The following is a 16,755-nucleotide window of genomic DNA, read 5'->3' as shown; positions in this document are numbered from 1 at the left end:
TGTCTTCAAGGTTATCTATGCTACAGCACCCCTCCTTTTTATTGCTGAATAATAATCCCTTTATGAATAAACTAATTTTTTAAAACCTAGTCACATATTGATAAATATTTAGATTGCTTCTACATCATGGCTATTATGAATATTATTATGCTGCTATGAGCATTTACATTGAAACCTTTAATTTCTAGTGAGTAGGTCCCTAGGAATAGTATTTCTGAGTAATACGATAAATTTATGTTAAACTTTTCAAGAAACTGCCAAATTATTTTCCAAAGTGGCTGCCCCATTTTACATTTCTACCAGAAAAGAGGATTCTGATTTCTCTATATTCCTATGAATACTTTCATCATCTGTCTTTATGAGTGTCAACTCATCTTTCTAGTGGATATAAGGTGACTTCTTATGGTGGCTTGAATTTGTGTTTCCATAAAGACTAATTATACTAAGCATCTTTTACTGTGCTTATTTGTAAAACTTTGGTGAGATGCCTATTAAAATATTTTAACTTTTTTAGTTCAATTATTTTGATATGAAAAAGTTTTAGATAACTTAATATATTAAATATTAAGGTAGTTGTAAAAGCAAAATAAGTAATGTGTTCTTTTAAGATTTGCTTTTCCTATAACTCCTTGTTTAAGGTGAGGATTATCTAACTCTAACCAGTAACTTCATTAACCTAACAAGGTTACCATGCCAGGGTGAATTTACAATGTATATGGCCTATCTTTTGTCTGTGACTTGTAAATAGGAACTGGAATTGTATTTACATATCAAAGACCACTAGGGATGAGATAATGGCTAAAAAGGATATGAAAAGGGAAATGCTGAACAAAGTGGGGCGGATATTGACCAGACTAGTTTCTGGAGTTCCGTCCGCGAGAAGAAATTTTATTATTTTATCCAAATTCTGTGTCTCTGTGTATTTCTTTCTGAGATTTCCATAACAATTTATCTTCTTATGGAGTTATCAAAGTTTAAGGTATTCTGGATACCATTACTTTATCAGATATGATTGAAAAATATTTTATTTTCTCTCTATCCCTTTTCTTTTCACTTTTTATAATCTTTTGAAGTAAAAAGTTCTTAATTTACTGATTTTTTAAAAAATCACTTACACTTGGTTTAACACCAAAGAGCTTTGAGCCTAGTTTAAAACCATAAAGAATTACTTGAGCTCAGTGGCACCACACCTGCTTCCCAAGCGCAAGGTCCTGAGTTTGATCCCCGGTACCAAAAAAAAAAAATTGCTTCTTTATTTTCTTCTAGGGCTTTATACACATGGGTATTCAGCCTTTCAGTATATAATTCCTGAAGTAGAAGTTTTGGATCACATATAAAATATATAGTTAGAAAGGAACTATAAGTAACAAGTAATGAAATTTCCTTTATTTTTAAATATTTTTATTTTAAAAAATTAGTTAACACTAAACACTGTAGTTTTAAATCTACAGTCCATTTTGAGTTAATTTTTGTGTAGGATATGATGGAGGGATCTAAATTCATCTTTTGGCATATGGATAACCAATTTTCTCAGCATTCTCAGGCAAAAGGGCTACTATATCTCCATTGAATTATCTTAGTAACTCCATCTAAATTCATTAGGCCATACCTAGATAGAAGGTTTTATTTTAGACTTTCAACTCTCTGTGATCTATATATCTGTCTATTTTCCTTTTTGTATTAAAATCTTTTATTGGTACATTGTAGGTATACAACACAATTACATGTCTCATTGGGAATTGTACCTTTACATAATGCATCTTGGTTCTTATTTTTTCCCCATTCCTAGCCCTCCCTTCACGCCCTCCACCCTTCCCTATTTAAAAAGACTTTATTTCCATTTTTTCCATTTCTCAGCATTTTTCCTTTCCGTTCTTTCCTTTCCCCTGCCCTTCCCACTACCCCTACCCTTTTGGACCTTTTCTTCCTATTTTACATTATCGATTATTCATTCTAATCATTGGTACCTTTTAGGTATACAATATAATGACATTCATCATTGGAAATTTGCACCTTTACATAGTCTCTCTTGGTTCTTATTTTTCACCCTTGCCCAGCCCTCCCTTCAACCCCTCCATTCCTCCTTATTTACAAAGATTTTGTTCCTATTTTTCCATTTTCTCTTATTAATCCCATTCCCTTCTATCCTTTCCCCTAGCCCTCCCACTTCCTTCCCCTTTGCCCCTTTTCTTCCTATTTCACATTACCTATTATACATTTAGTTCTTATTTACACTTTCAGTTTCTCACACCAGAGAAACTATTTGGTATTTAAAAATGTGTGTCCTATTGATTTCAATTAAGAGTAACACCTCAATGTGCATCCACTTAGCTATAAATGTCTCTAATTTCTCATTTTTTATGGCTGAGTAGTACTCCATTTTATAAAAAAAACACCACATTTTCTTTATCCAGTCTCCAGTTGATGGGCATTTGGGCTGTTTCCAAGTTTTAGCTATTACAAACTGTGCTGCTATGAACATGGGAGCACATATATCACTGTGGTATGATTCTTTTAATTCTTTGGGGAAGATACCCAGCAGTGGAATAGCGGGGTCAAATGGGACTTCCAGTCCTAGTTCTTTGAGGTATCTCCATACTGATTTCCACAGTGCTTGCACCAGTCTACACTCCCACCAGCAGTGGATCAGGGGTCCTCTTTCCCCACAGCCCTGTCAGCATTTGTTATTGGTTGATTTCATGACAGCAGCCATTCTTTCTGGAGTGAAGTGAAATCTCAGCATTGTTTTCATTTGCATCTCTCGAATGACCAGTGATGTTGAACATTTTTTCATGTATTTATTTGCTATTTCTACTTCTTTATCTGAGAAATGTCTGTTCATTTCAGATGCCCATTTTTGGATTGGGTCTTTAAATTTGAGAGGTCTGATCTTTTTAAGTTCTTTATAGATTTGAGATAGTAGACCTTTGTCTGAGGAAGAGCAGGTGAAGATTTTTTCCCACATTGTGGGTTGTCTCTCCACACTGCTGGTGGTTTCTCTTGCTGTACAGAAGCCTTTTAATAAGAAGAGATCCCATTTGTTGATTGTTTGTGCTAGTTCACAGGCAACTGAGGTTTTGTTCATAAAATCTTTTCCTACACCGATGTCTTCAAGGGTTCTACCTGACCTCTGTTAAAGCCGGTTCAGAGTTTCTATTTTAATATTTAGATCTTTAGTCCATTTTGATTTTAGTTTAGTGCATGGTGAGAGATATAGGTCTACTTTTAATCTTTGGCAATTTGAAGCCCAATTTTTCCAGCACCATTTATTAAAGAGGCTATCTTTCCTCCAGTGAGGGTGTTTGGGTCCTTTGTCGAAGATGAGATGGCTGAGTGTGTCTGGCGTTGTTTCTACATCTTCTAATCTGTTCCACTGATCCTCAGGTCTGTTTCTTTGCCAGTACCATGCTGTTTTTATCACAGTAGCTTTGTAGTATAGTTATAGGTCAGAGATTGTGATACCCCCTGCCATGTCTCTGTTACCTAGAATTGCTTTTGCTATTCTGGGTCTCTTCTTGTTCCAAATGAATTTTTGGATTGTTTTCTCGAGGTCTATGAAGTATGCTGCTGGGATGTCAATTGGAATTGCATTAAATCTATATAGCAATTGTGGAAGTTAGGCCATTTTCACTCTATTAATCCTTCCTACCCAGGAGGAGGGGATGTCTGTCCATTTTCTGATATCATCTTCAATCTCTCTTTTCAGAGTGCCATAGTTTTCAGAGAAGAGGTCTTTGATTTCTTTCTTTAGGTTGATTCCTAGGTATTTCCGTTTTTTGGATGTTATTGTGAAAGGAATTATTTGCCCTATTTCTCTCTCAGTGAGTCTGTCATTGGTGTAGAGGAAAGCTATTGATTTTTGTGTGTTGATCTTGTAACCAGCTACTTGACTGAATTTGTTTATTAAGTCTAGATATCTTTTGGTGGAGTTCTTGGGGTCTTCTATATAGAGTATCATGTCATCTGCAAATAATGACAATTTGGCTTCTTCATTTCCTATCTTTATTCCTTTTATTTCTTTCTCTTGTCTAATTGCCGTGGCTAATGTTTCCAGAACTTTATTGAACAAGAGTGATGATAGTGGACATCTTTGTCTTGTTCCTGATTTTAGTGTGAAGAATTTCAGTTTTTGACCATTTAGTATGATATTGGCTGTTGGTTTTTCATAGATGGCTTCTATCAGTTTGAGGTAGAGACCATCTATTCCAATTTTTTGTAGGGTTTTTATCATAAATGCATGTTGGATTTTGTCAAATGCTTTTTCTGCATCTATGGCGATAATCATATGGTTTTTGTCCTTGGCTCTATTGATATAGTGTATTACATTGATTGATTTTCGTATATTGAACCATCCCTGAATCCCTGGGATGAATTCCACTTGATCAGGGTGTATGATCTTCTTGATGATCTTCTGCATTCTGTTTTCCAGTATCTTATTAAGGATTTTTGCATCTATGTTCATTAGTGAGATTGGCCTATAGTTCTCTTTTTCAGTTGGGTCTTTCTCTGCTTTGGGGATCAAGGTGATGCTTGCTTCCTGGAATGAATTTGGGAGTATTGCTTCTCTTTCAATTTCATTGAAGAGTTTAAAGAGTAGTGGCAGTAGTTCCTCTCTAAATGTCTTGTAGAATTCAGCAGTGAAGCCATCAGAGCCCGAACTTTTCTTAGTTGCTAAGTTTTTAATTACATTTTCAATTTCATTGGTTGATATTGGGTTGTTCAGAATTTTTAGGTCTTCTTTGTTCAACTTTGGTAATTCATATGTATCTAGGAATCTGTCCATTTCTTCTATGTTGTCCATCTTATTGGCGTATAGGTTCTGGAAGTAGGTATTGATGATCCTCTGGATTTCTGCTGGGTCTGTTGTCATTTCACCCTTTTCATTCCTAATTGCATGGATTTGGGCCTTTTCTTTCCTTTTTCTGACAAGGTTGGCTAAAGGTTTGTCAATTTTGTTGATTCTTTCAAAGAACCAACTCTTGGCTTCATTGATTTTTTGTATCATTCTTTTAGGCTCCATTGCATTGATTTCTCCTCTGATCTTTATAATTTCCTCCCTTGTATGAGCTTTGGGGTTGTCCTGCTCTTCTTTTTCTAGAAGCTTGAGGTTCAGCATCAGGTTGTTTAATTGGGCTCGTTCTGTTTTCCTAATATGCATATTCACTGCTATGAATTTCTCTCCTAAGACAGCTTCCATTGTGTCCCATAGATTCTGATATGTTGTATTGTCATTGTCATTTAATTGAAGGAACTGTCTGATTTCTTCTTTAATTTCCTCTGTGACCCATTGGTTATTCAGAAGTATGTTTTTCAATTTCCAGGTATTTATGAAATTTTTTGAGTTTCTTTTGCTGTGGATCTCCAATTTCATCGCACTATGGTCTGATAACATACAGGGGATAACTCCAATTCCTTTGCACTTACTTAAACATGTTCTATGTGTGAGTATATGGTCTATTTTGGAGAATGACCCATGTGCAGCTGAGAAGAATGTGTATTCTGATTTTGTGGGGTGGAAGACTCTGTAAACATCTGTTAAATTCATTTGTTCAAGAGTTCGATTGAGTTCTAGTATTTCATTACTTACTTCTAGTCTAGTTGATCTATCTATTTGTGACAGTGGGGTGTTGAGGTCCCCCACTACAATTGTATTAGTGCATAGATGACTTTTCATGTCCATTAGTATTTGTTTTATATAGTTGGGCGCAATAGTGTTTGGTGCATAGATATTTATGATTGTCATCTCTTCCTCTTGGATTGTTCCCTTTACAAGGATATAGTGTCCTTCTTCATCTCTCTTAATCAGTGTTGGTTTGAAATCTACTTGATCTGCAAAGAGGATAGCTACTTCTGCTTTTTTTTGAATCCCCGTCGCATGGAGTATTATTTTCCACCCTTTAACTTTCAGTCTACGAGTTTCCTTTTGAATGAAGTGTGTTTCTTGTATGCAGCATATTGTTGGATTTTGCTTCTTGACCCATTCTGCCAGTCTATTTCTTTTGATTGTTGAATTGAGACCATTAATGTTGATGGTTATAACTGAAATGTATTGACTTGTCATTGCCATGACTTTTTCTTTTTGTTGGGTTCTCCCCCTTCCCATTTAATTTCTTGTCATGCCAGATGGGTTCATTCTGCTTTGCTTCCTGGGGTTGTGATCCTCAATGTCTGTTCCTAGGATATTGTGTAAAATTCTTTGGAGTGCTAGTTGGGTATTCACGAAGTTCCTAAGGTGCTCTTTGTCATGAAAGTATCTTATTTCTCCATCCATTTTGAAAGATAGTTTTGCAGGTACATCAATCTGGGTTGGAGGCTGTTTTCTTTTAGGGCTTGGAATATGTCATTCCAAGCTCTTGTTGCCTTGATGGTTTGTGTTGAGAAGTCTGCTGTGATTCTGATGGGCTTTCCTTTGTGTGTGATTTGTTTCTTTTCTCTGACTGCTTGGAGAACTTTGTTCTTCTGTTGTGTTTCTGGAATCTTAACAATTATATGTCTATGTGTAGATTTTTTTTGATCAAGGCTCATTGCAGTCTTATATGCCTCACTTATCTGTATGTCAAGCTCTTTTCCCCTGCTTGGGAAGTTTTCTGCCATTATTTCTGTGAAGAGATTTTTTTACATCTTCTCCACTCTCTCCTGTTTCTTCATTGAGCCCAATCAGTCTTATGTTATTCTTTGCATCATCTAGCAGCTGCTGGATTGATTTCTCATGTTCCCTTATAATTTTGAAGCAATTTTTCTTTTCCTGGTCACTAATTGCAATCTTATCTTCTATATCTGAAATTCTGTCCTCACATTGGCTCATTCTGCTGTGTTGCCTTTCAATGGAGATTTTCATGTCCTGGAAATCTATTTGCATCTGTTTTATGGATTCCATTTATTTCTTATGTTGGGATTCCATCATGTTCCTCAGCTCCTCTCTAGATTTATTAATCATGTCTTGCACTAGGGGCACAATTTCTCCTGTTATCTGAGAAATTATTTCTGATTTCATTTTTTCCAGATCCCCTTTTGTTGCTAGTTCAGTGGGTCCAGGTGGTTGAGTATCAGAGTGTTCCATCTCATTTCCCTTTGGGGTTGCTGTAGGTGATCTGGAAGTCTGGTTTTGAGACTTATTTATGTGTTTTCTCATTTCGATTGGGGGGAGGGTTCTGTTGGCACCTGCACGGATTACCTCCTCTGAGCTGGGTGAGGTGAGCCAGGGGCCGCGAGCAGCAGTAGGGATGGTGACCCAAAAGCCCTTTCCTGTGGGCTGGGAGCAGCAGAAGGGATGGTGGCCAGGAAGCCCCTTCCTCTGGACCAGGAGCACTGGGATGGTGGCTCAGAAGCCCCTCCCTCTGGTCCAGGAGCAGTGGCAGGGATGTTGGCCTGGAAGCCCCTTCCTCTGGGCCAGGAGCACTGGGACAGAAGGTAGCCCAAAAGCCCTTTCCTCTGGGCTGGGAGCAGCGGGAGGAATGGTGACTGGGAAGCCCCTTCCTTTGGACCAGGTGCAGTGGGATGGTGGCTCAGAAGCCCCTACTTCTGGGCCAGGAACAGCGGGACTCAGTACCTTGGTCTGGTGGTCTGGTGTCCTCTGCGTCTTTGTAGTGTGGAACCAGGTGGCTGCCTGTCTGCAGAGGGGTGATTCGGTGTCTTCCGCGGGACTCAGGACCTCGGTAGGGCGTGCACAGACCTGCCTGTCTGCAGCGGGCTGATTTGGCATCTATATACCTGTCTTTTAACACACTGTCTTGATTACTGTAGCTTTGTATTAGTTATTAAAATTAAGCAGTAATACAAGCTCTCTAAATTTTTCCTATTTCAGGAATTTTTCTCTATTTCATCTAAGTTTTAAAATTGTCTTGCCAATTTCTGCAACCACAAAAAAATTCTGTTGGGATTTTGATGGCCTTTACACTGAACTTACAGATCTATTTGGGAATTATTGCTATCTTCATAATTTTTAATCTCAAGCTTTGAATATGGACTATCTCATTATTTGCTTAGATATGCTTATAAGAAATATTTTGTGGTTTCTTTCATCAATATTTTGAAGGTCAAATATGTTGAATTTGTAAAAGCAAAATAAAAATGCTCCAGAAAACTTAATAAATTAGTAAATGAGAGTACTACTACTTGCTTAAAGAAATTTATTGTTTTATTTAAGTTAATCAGATACTAATTCAAGGAAAATTAGAGACTTTCTCATTTTACTGGATTTATAAATAATAAGATTTGTGAGTAAAACTTGAAGATATAAGGAACACTAGACTATCTAAATTCTTAACTTTATTAAGTTGAATATTGATTTAAATCCCAATAATTGTAAGCAGTGCCTTCTATGCACAAAAACTCTGCTTATTTTTAAAAAACCCTTATTGATACTATTAATCACAACATTTTCTTTTTACACTACCCTCAGAGTTTAGCATGTTTTTGTGTAATGCCATCTGCTGAATAAAATGGTGATGTCAGCATATACCTCCACCTAGAAATATTAAGATTGAGGCAGAGAGGAATTGTAAAAATAAACACTCCACAGAAAATCCCATCTGGCCTGCCTGCTGATGCTCTCTTATCACTAAGGCCTCAGTTTCTCCACTGATTTTCTTCATATCCTATCTTCTGTCACATCTTCCCACAGTCACATCTTAATATTAAGAGAATCCTACCCAGAATACTCCTCTTCTTTTGCAAAAATGATTTTATTAAAGCTTTCATATCAAATCATACCAAATAAATATGTTCCCAAAGAGAAAAACTGGTAATCGTAGCAAGGGTCAAAGCCATGCCTAAGGCTGTTCTGAAAATCAATCGCAGCCCTCTCTGTGAAGACTATTCCTTTCATAGTGGAGACAGTTCTGCAAAACTAATTTTATAAACTTAACATCTGAGGAAAATGATTTGCTATCCTTGTTATGCATAGGATCACCACAACAATGAGCAGATAATGAGAAATGGTAATAATGTACTTTGGAAGCAATTAAGTAACATATAATGTGGGATTATAGGAGATTTTAAGCTGTTATTTTACCTTTAGAAGCAACTATTTAACTGTAAATTTTAAAAACAGTAGTGTATACTAAGTGAATATATAGATATAAAATTCATCAGAATCAAACTATTATGGGAAATGTAATTGACGTTAAGTCCTGGTACTACATAAAGCACCAAATTTATCTTCCTTTTGTGGGTTAAAAGGGTGTTTTAATTGTACTAATTTTCTCTACTGCTATTATTCCTCCAGGAATCCTGAAGATGAATTTGAGTGATAATTTTTTCATTTCATCATTTTCCTGCTGAGCTTCCTCTACTAAAAATTTCATGGCATTCTCAAAGTCCCAAAATAAATGCATCATTTAAACTAACTACTGTACTTCCTTCTCTATCCAGTGTTTCCCTTTTTGGTTAATATGTGTATCTGTCAGTGATAAATTGTAAGCTTCTGGAAAAATGAGGTTATGTTTATGAATATTTGCTTAGGGCACAAATCTAGACATAAAAGCTCAATAACAAGAATTAAAGGAATAAAATATGGCACTATTTAATTTTAACATCTATATATAAATGGATAATATATATACTCATATTTGTACTGTATTTTATATTTCTACTTATATTCATGTATATATATATACTCAGTAACTAGTCTTTCTAGAAAAATATTTGACAAAATTTTGCCTACAACTTTAACATTTCAGATTTTACTTTAGTAGCATAATGATTAGTGTAATTCTCCAGTTAAAATCAATCATTGTAGGGCCGACAGTGTAGCCCAGTGATAGACTGCTTGCTTAGCAGGCACAAGGCCCTGAGTTCAATCCACATCAACAGAGAAGAAATAAAGAAAGAAAAACTTTTTCATCTCAGCAACAGTATATTTGTTTTCTTGACTTGGAACATGAGAGGCCAGGGGTTGGGGGAAATATGCCAATATTGGGCATCTAAACTCTATTCTTATAAAAATAATCATGCCATTCAGTATTACTCTTTTACCTCATTTTCCTCTCCTATCAAGCCTAGTGCATTCTTCATCTTTGAATTCCTGTTACATAGCAGCATTTAGGTGTAGTATGAAAAATAAAATTAATTCTAGTACTTTGTCATGAGCAAACTATGATTTTTAGATGAATCACCTAATCTGTCTTTACCTGCAAATTACCAGAAAACTTGACAAGATTGTTCATTAAGTTCCCTTTCAGCCCAAGAATTCTATAAATGCAAGTGCATATGTACTCAAATCCCATGCCCTATCATAGACATTTTCATGATACTATTTTATTTCATAAAAATATTTACTTTTTAGAAGATTATGCCATGGATAACATTAGACCAGCTATTTGGTCCCGAAACTGATTTGCTCTATAATAACCAGTAAGACCACTGTATGTCTCTTGTCATCATTGTATGCTTGTATGATGTGGTTGGTGACACCTACCACTTTTCTTTAATATAATAACATTTTATTAAAAGCTTTTTAAGAGCAAAACAACTATAATGGGCAGCTAAAAATTAGTAGTATAAAAAATCTTGTTAAGGATTTCTCCAATACATAAAGCTATCCCTAATTCATAAGAGACACTCCTTAATTGAATTTCAAAGTTAAAAATTTCTTATATTAAGTCAGACAGTAAGAATAATAAACATAATCCCCAAATTTAGAAAAATTTGGCTAAATCTCATACCTGTCCTCTCCTGAGTTCTCCCATCTTCAACATTAATCATGTTTCTTAGGTGCCTGCCTATACCTGGATACTGTTCAGAGCCAAACCTATGATCCCAACTCAGCAGTAAAGTCACTGGCTGTGGAGGGCCCTGAAGCATATTCACTTATCCTTTCACAAGAGTCTGGTTATATCGAAACAATTACATGTTTAAGAATCACTAGAACTAATACTCAGCTGGTAAGCAAGAACTAGAGATGTCTTTCATTTGCTTTATGCACTGTTCTGTCTTCTAAAAATGTACCACTGGGCTGGGGATTTAGCTCAGTGGCACCGTGCCTGCCTCAAACGTACAAGGTTCTGAGTTCGATCCCCAGTACCAAAAGAATATATATATATATATATCACTAAGCTAAGGAAATGAAAAGATGTAAAGGAATGAGCTGTGTCACATGCTGGGTAGGAGGACACATGCTGAAATAACACTGAATTTGAATCCCAACTCTGCCACTTCCCAGCTGATTGACCTTAAGCAAGTTACCAAACATCATTTTTCCTGCTTGTCATCTATAAAAAGGGAATGATACTAGTATCCTAAATTGTAAGGTTGTTATGAAGACTAGATGAGCTGAGAACATAGTTTGGCACACAGTAAATTCTCAACAAATGAAGTTTTATTATTATAATTATTATTGCTTTAAGTGCCTGGACAGACCATTTAAGATAGGAACAAATATATTAAATTACAAGGTAAAAAATTAATTGTATATAATTTAAATTGTTAGCACAGTTTGAGATTGATGAAAATTGTCAATATCTTAAATATAGTGATTTCATCTTTGGAGACATATGTGAAAGCCACGCTTACCTCTACAGTTAGTAATGTATTCTTTAACAAAGAAGATTAATTCTCATGATATTCTTATGTCAGACATTTCCTTTCCAAAAGTAGATATAATATAGTTGCAGAATTTAATCTAGCATAATAGAAATTAGAATGAAATTTACTGCTTTCAGAAGAGTGTTTTTCATGCTTTATTTGATTCAGAAAATTTTTGACATATTCTTTTTTTTTTTTTTTTCAGTATCAGAGATCAAACTCAGGACCTTGCACTTACCAGGCAAGCACAGCGTCACTGAGCTACATCCCCAGCCCAATTTTGACATATTCTTTTTTTTTTGGTACCAGGGATTGAACTCGGGTCCTTGCGCTTGCAAGACAGGCAGCGTAAACACTGAGCTAAATCCCCAGCCCAATTTTGATATATTCTTAATGCTGGCTTATAGAATATATGGACCCAAAAAATTTTCTAGAGAAATAAGATTCAAAATGGATAAATATGCATTCACTTAGCTAAGATTATTTTAGGTATTTTTAACTAAGAAAAAGATGTTTACCTGTCCAGCTGTACCATAAATAATTGCTACACCTGTAATCCAGCAATATTAAATATCCAGTTTAATATTGGATGATTAAAAACAAAATTGTGCAAATAAATAAATAAATAAAAATAAATAATAAAAAATAAAAAACAAAACTGTGCATCTAAGATCATCCAGAATGAATAGACCAAACCTGATTTTATCACCTTTCATTTTGCTTTCCTTTACAACTCTGAATAATTTGGGAGTAGAAATCACAAGTTCTAATTTGACACCCTATGCTCTGCAATCTTTTTGCTAGACAGTATAGTCTTCTCCATCACTGAGAATTAGTTGGGGATTATAATCTGTGACATCAAAAGATACAATAAGGGCTGAGGATTTACCTCAGTGGTTTCGCCACCTGCTGCACAAGCACAAGGACCTGAGTTCAATCCCCAGTACCAAAAAAAAAAAAAAAAAGCTACAATAAGATATATTACAGTTAGATATAAGGCCTGAGTGTGTGAAATGACTAAAACAAAGCTCAGGGAAAGCACTTTTTACATCTGTATGCCCAATGATATTTTTGGCTATGACTCCAAAATTGTAGGGAATAAAAGCAAAAATTGACAAATAGGACTGCATCAAAATAAAATCCTTCTACACAACAAAGGAAACAAAAGGGTAAAGACACAAGCTATGGAATGAGAGAATATATTTGCCAATCATGCTTCTGATAAAGATACCCAAAATATATAAAGAACTCAATAGCTACAAAACAACCCAATTAAAAAGTAGGCAAAGAACCTGAACAGACATTTCTCAAAAGAAACATAGAAATGACCAAGAGCTATGTGATATGAAATGATGCTCAATATCACTAGTCATCCTGGAAGTGCAAATTAAAACCATAACAAGATACCACTTCACACCTGTTAGAATGACAAGTGTTAAAAAGACAAACATGTTGGCAAGGACACTGTTAGTGGGAATGCAAATTAATACATATTTTAAACAGTATAGTGGTTCCTCAAAATATTAAAAATAGAACTACCAATTAATCCAGCAATTCTATATAGGCAAAGGAATTGAAATCAGAATCTCAAAAAGATATTTGTACTCCCATGTTCACAACAAGCAAGCAGTAGAAATAACCTAAATGTCTACCAATAGATAAATAAAGAAGATAGATATGTATAGCATTTTATATATGTATATGTTAAAATTTATCCTTTATAAAAAAGGATTTATACTTTATAAAAAGCAAAAGGAAATCCTGTCATTTGTGAGAATGAGAATGAACCTAAAGGAAATTAGGCATATAAAATAAGCCAGCCACAGAAAGACAAATACTGCATGATCTCACATGTGGAATCTAGAATATCAAGCACATAGAAGCATAGAGTAGAATGGTGGATGTTGATAGGTCTCCCACTACCTCAGCAGCTATTATGTATAGTAGCTGCCCTCTTCCTATGGTGCCTTGCCCCCTCCCCTGTGTGACATCATGCCAAGATTGTTGCTCCCACCAAAGAACAAACCCTTCTTCCCAGCATGCCCCTGTTCCCGCCTAGAAAGTAACCTAATACTCGCTCACCTCCTACCACCTAGTGACATCACTGGCTCCTCCATTCCCTAGTCACTACCTCACTCAACCCCACCTCAGCCCCTACAAACCCCACCCCAGTCTCTATAAAAGACTCCCTGCCCCGGCCATGCTGCTTTTGTCTCTCCTTTGTTCAGAGACAGCCTGGCAGATCTATTCCCCTAATAAAGGCTTGTTGTGGCCTGGTCTGGTCTTGGTTTTTGGCCCTTTTACCTGACATTTCTGGTGCTGTGACTCGGATGGTAGATGGTCCATTAATGGATGATCCCCCGAAGGACAGGGTTGATTGACCTTTTGGCCATCTCTACCGGACCATATCTGCCATTGCCAGGACCCTCTGGGCTTTCTACCTTTGCCATTGCTGAGGCTACACATCCACACCGGACACCAATGTCTGGGTGAGTAGAGAGTTCAGCCTCCCTCTCGTCGGGTTGTCTGTCTCATTCTCTCTCCCTCTGGGGACTTCTCAGAAAACCAAGCGCTTGGTCTGAGAAACCCCCACGGCCGCTGGCCCCAGGACAGTGCCCCTGGGAGACATCCCATTGGCCTGCCTCCTCTCGTTCTCTCCCTTTGGGAGACTCACTTGGAGATTGTCAGAGGAGATAAGGACGCTTGTCCCCTTTGCCCTTCTCCCAGGGGGCTGCCTCCTCCTCACCTGCTGTAACCAGGGGGCCCAACAATCTAAACCCCACCCCTCAACGCCTCCAGGCTGCCTTCTGGCACAACTCAAACCAGACTTTAAGCCGAAAAGACTTGTTTTCTATTGTAATCAGGTTTGGCCTCAGTATAAAGTAGATAATGGGTTTCCATGGCCCAAAAATGACACTTTCAATTTTAACATACTGTGTGATTTACACAACTTCAATGCAATGGCAAATGGTCAGAAATCCCCTACATACAAGCCTTTTCTACCCATGCTCTTAACCCTCCCTCTGTCAAACCTGTTCTCCTTCTCAAGTACTCCTAGCCTGAGCCAATCACTCACCGCTCATACCTCCCCCACTTTATAACTCTGTTGATAGAAAAAAGTTTTAAAGTTTAATAGAGTAGCTATTAAAGTAGTTGTGGAAACAAACTAGGTAGTGTATCCCTTTAAAAACTTGCCTGAGCCCATTGCTTCTGCTGTTTAAAGTGAAGGTTATATAGCTCCTTTGATTTGTAGCTCCACTATAGATAACATCCTAGCTCTAAAGAACAAAGTGGGAATCCTTGAACAAACTTGTGATATATGTGCCTTAACTGTCATGTGTTTAGGGCTGTAATCAGTGACAGAAACCACCTGTGTCTAACTATTAAACAGGAATTGGAACTTTATTTACTTAACAAAGACCACTAGGGATGAGATAATGACTGACAAAAGTATAAAATGTTTATAGTGAGTCGGAGATAAAATATTTAAAAAGCTATAAGTAAAAGATATATTTTTGATATAAAAGGATTTTATATGTTTGTCTTGTTAGCAGGACAAGACCAAAAGGCCTAGGTATGTCAAGAAGGTGTGCGGAAGTAATTTATAAAGGAAATATATATGTTTACTTGTTGGTTTCAAGTTTGTTATAAAAGGTTTACAGGAATAGAGGTTTCATTCCTTCTGATTTTAATTCTACAAGAGATCTCTGTTAATTAACTTACAAAAAGTTTTAAATAGTCTTATTTATAATTATAAACCTAAAATTATAAAGAGATTATAATTCCATTGGGCTAAATATATTTGAGTGCACTCTAGTTTTAGAAATTGTCTTATATCTTTGTTTTTTGTCCAATCGTACAGCTGTTTTGTTTATAGATAAAGGTTATTAAGTTCAAGGCATGCTCCCCTTGGTGAGCAAAGGAGTGGCCGCATGGAAATATTTTCCAGTCTTTGTTCACTAGGGGGACCTCAACAGTTTTCATCTTACAACAGGCTGACCCAATAGTTTTCATAGCCTTATAAAAGACTTACAGAAATAAATATTACTTAAATATATTATTATACTATGTTTACATCAGTTGTCATCAAAGGGATAAATTCTAAATATGTTATTATGGTATGCTTACACTGGTCATTTTCAAAGAACTAAATATCCTGTAAAAAACAACAATAATAAGGTTTTATTTTTTTCTAGTGTATTAATGTATTTGTACTTTCTGACTATACAGGTTTTCTAATATTTGTTTATGATAATAACCTTTTGATTCAGGTATTTGCCTTTTGATACACTCCAGCTATTTATGACAACAGATACATATATGGGCTGAGATATTTTCTTTAGATGGTATCCTATCAAAAGATAATTTATTTATTTTTTTAAAAAAGATAATAATTTAGATAAAAACTTTTGGTGTTTTTAAAAAATGAGTATGTTTAACAATGGCTATTTTATATCAAGATGGACATTTAAATGTGTTACAAAGGTAAAGTCATCATAATTGTCAATTTAAAATATTATTTTCGGCTCTTTTTCTGTTAATATTGTACAGGAATTCAACTACTAAAAAACAACCATGACTGATAACAGTAAAAATTCTCTATATTTTAAATTCCAACATGCTTGTTATTCAGGTAAAACTATAATAGTTAAGTTCATTACTCTTGTTATAATGCTGACGCTATTGACCTTCTCTTCTGGGTGTTCAACAACTAAAGTTTGGAGACCAAAACTAAAAGGTAACTGGGCTATGAGGACAGCCAATATTTTGGCCCTGGCTCCTCAAGGTCAACAAAGTTCCAGGACATGAGGGAACCTTCTCTACAGGGTCCTACATCTTTGGTAAGTCACTCAACCTTCTAAACTGGGAGATTGCTGGACACCAGAGGACAATGTACTGTGTGCCAAAAGAGAGTCACCAAGAAAAAAATCTCCAATGCTTTCACTGAAAGCAACTGGGTCAAGCAAGGCCATGACCCATCCTGACGGCTGTCACTGACAGAAAAGCAGAGAGGCACTATGCATGGTTCCAAAGTAATGGCCTGGGGAGACTTAACTGACCTTAATAGATAACAAGAGGTTCATATTGATTGACACAGGTCTCACTTTAACTTGGTTTTAAACACCCAGCAGAAAAAATAACCAAAAGACGTATAAAACAATGACATAATAATAAAGCTAGACTTCAGAAAAATTAAGACATAGCCCACCCATTAAAATCTTTTGGTTCACT

The sequence above is a fragment of the Heterocephalus glaber genome, unplaced genomic scaffold (genome assembly GCF_053883595.1).
Source record: "Heterocephalus glaber isolate CG9 unplaced genomic scaffold, H.glaber_assembly_v1.0 deba00001733, whole genome shotgun sequence".
NCBI lineage: Eukaryota > Metazoa > Chordata > Mammalia > Rodentia > Bathyergidae > Heterocephalus > Heterocephalus glaber.
The sequence above is the reverse complement of the archived record's forward strand: the minus strand, read 5'-3'. Positions refer to the sequence as shown.